This window comes from Microtus oregoni, unplaced genomic scaffold, assembly GCF_018167655.1.
Source record: "Microtus oregoni isolate MIOR12 unplaced genomic scaffold, Mior012 000154F_ref0000087, whole genome shotgun sequence".
Classification (NCBI taxonomy): Eukaryota; Metazoa; Chordata; class Mammalia; order Rodentia; family Cricetidae; genus Microtus; species Microtus oregoni.
This window is the reverse complement of record NW_024544809.1, coordinates 64,325-67,027: the sequence shown is the minus strand read 5'-3', so window position 1 is coordinate 67,027 and position 2,703 is coordinate 64,325. Positions and strand designations below refer to the sequence as shown.

Sequence of the window (2,703 nt, the reverse complement as noted above, 5' to 3'; positions counted from 1 at the left end):
GGGCCACTGTCTGTCGGAATGGAGAATACAGCTTTTCTCCTCCCAAGAGGGCAAATATTTCTAAACTCGGATCTCGCCTCTCTGCTAGGCCCTTCTTTTTAGCTTTGGAGGGTAATGTTCTGTCTCTGAGCCAGTCTTGTGTAAACAGGAGGAAGACAAGAAGGAAGAGACAGCGCAGGACTGGAAGAGCGCCTGCGGGTCTGGGAGTCATTAGGAACTGCGCGGTTTCCAACCAAGGTCCGCACTTGAGATCAAAGCACTGAACTCAGCGATTCTTCCAGAAGGAATTGTTCCAAAACTTCGAGAATTCCAAACTCGAAAACGCTTGGCTGTTGGCGCTCTACGCAGCTGTCTTCCTTCTTCTCTTTCATTTGCCGGCCTCCTTGAACTTTACTTTGAAAAGTCTGTGTTTGCACCCCCAAAGCTGACTGATGGGGCCCGAGGCAGCTGGAAGAAGGCTGGGTCCATCTGGGCAGGTTTTAGAGAACGCACTTTCTCCATCCTGTTGTAAGGAATTGGGACGCAACTTCCTGGAGTCTGTGGGTGAGTATGGCCCCAAATTCTTGCAATTCTGTTGTAGGTGGCAATCCACCAACATTATTTTTTAAATGAATGAGAATCAAATAGCCCTGAGGTAAACATGGTGAAGGTATAGAGATGCCTATGCCGATGTTTTGTTTATTAAGTTCTTATTATATATTTTTAAAAACAAAAAACTCAGCATTTTTATTTGATTAATAATGTAGAAATGATAAGAAAATCCTCTGCATTCTAGAAGAAAAAAAACCAAACAAATCTGGATCTCCCAAGATTGTATTTGGTAGTCAGAAAACGAGAGATTTCTTGAGAAAACAGAGAGGAGCATAAGGACAATTTCAAAACATGTTCTGACCAAAACTCAACAGGAAAATGCTAAATGTTCCTTTTGGAAAGTGAGTAACAGGTGCGGAGAGACGTCTCACTGGAGATGGATGCAGCCACAAATGCAGCCTCTATGATAAGCCGTTCCTCTTCCTTAGACACTTGCTTTACATTAATACGAACTGAATACAAAACATTAACTATGTATCCACACATGCCGGACACAGTGGATACTTATTACTTGGGGATAGCCAACAGCTGTCTAATTGAACTTAAGATCTATTCAATATTCAACAGGAGGTAGAACATGTCTGGGACTATGTAACCCTAGCTAGGTTCCCAGAGCTAGTGAAGTCATAGATCTCAGAGGAGAACCTCTTCCCACTAACTTACAAGGCCAGGATAATTCCTGACTCATCCTACAACCTACCCATAGAGTGGCTCTCACCCAGAATTAAAGCTTTTCGCTGCAACAGGTGGAGATCCCAGAAAACCACAACTCATCAAAATGCAGAGAGCAGTTGCTTGTGTGATGCCCAGGCCCAACAGATCCATCTACAGACAACGCCTACACCCAACACTTAGGGAACATGGTGGAAGAGGGAACAGAAAGACTAAAAAGCCCAAAGGACCAGGAAGCATGCTGTGAGATTATGTCTCCTAGAAATGACAGGGAAATCCTCACTTCGGCAATACATATACTAAAATTGGAACACGACGAGGATGATGAACACGGCCCCTGTGCAGAGAGGACATACAAATTTCAGAAGTGTTCTTTATTTTTAAAAATGGAAACAAACAAACAAGTAACAAGGAAGGTGCACCCATGATTGATGTGGGCTTTCCCTCTGTATGCTGTGAATACCATATGAACTCAGAGAAACTGAAGCAGCATGTTCAGGGCCTGCATGGATCTGCACCAGGTCCTCTGCATATATGTTATGTCTTGTTGTGATATGAGCGGCAGGGCGCTTCCTGCCACTCTGTTGAGTGGGGTGACAGGCCACTTCCCGCCACTCATTATTTACCCGAAATAATGACACAGAAACTGTATTCTTTTAAACACTGCTTGGCCCATTAGTTCTAGCCTCCGGATCATTCCCAGCAGAGTTAACACAGTGTGAAGTGGAAGTTTCCTTGGGGTGGGTGCAGACAACGAAAATGTGGTGGCTGCCCTGTCAAACAGCACAGGGATGAGGCTGGCCATGGCAGCTTCATTATTGCTTGTTCTTCTCTTGCTGCCCAATGCTGCTATGCCGTGCCCAGCCCATGACTGTTCCTCCAGCTCTGAGAGCTAATCTCTCCTCCTTAACATCAAGGTTAGCCAGAGGGAGGCACTACTGCCTCGGACCCTTAGCTTCAGGTCCTGGCATCCCCTGCCACGGCCATCAGCAGACCAACCCTTCTCAAGTGGTCATGGGCCAGGGGATCAGGGTACCACCACAGATGGAGGCCTTCAGTCTAACATCCCTTTGTTCCCTGAAATGACCCAACATCTGTCTCTTTCTACCTTATTTAACCCCCAAATCGTACCATTGGGACAGTCCAGCTAGCTCATTCCAATGATCTAGAACCACTTGAACTAATTGAACTATTTCTCTTTTCCCCCAACCCAACGCACACGCACACACACACACACACACACACACACACACACACACACAGAGAGAGAGAGAGAGAGAGAGAGAGAGAGAGAGAGAGAGAGAGCTGACTGATGAGGAGAGGGAGGCAAGGGACCACACAGCTCAGCACCTAGGATGTTTCCAAGTCTCTCGCTGCTGGGCTGCAGGGCCGTGCAAAAGGAGCCAGGACAAGGGAGAGAAGAATAGCTTTCATTTGCCT

The 2,703-nt window shown here is 46.3% G+C and overlaps 1 non-coding gene across 1 annotated transcript; it reads left to right on the top strand.

The window, feature by feature from the left end:
• The first annotated feature begins 1,535 nt into the window (after positions 1 to 1,535).
• Positions 1,536 to 1,645, top strand: LOC121445053. The gene has a single exon (XR_005973870.1). It is a non-coding gene; the product is annotated as a U6 spliceosomal RNA (small nuclear RNA).
• The last annotated feature ends 1,058 nt before the right edge of the window (positions 1,646 to 2,703 follow it).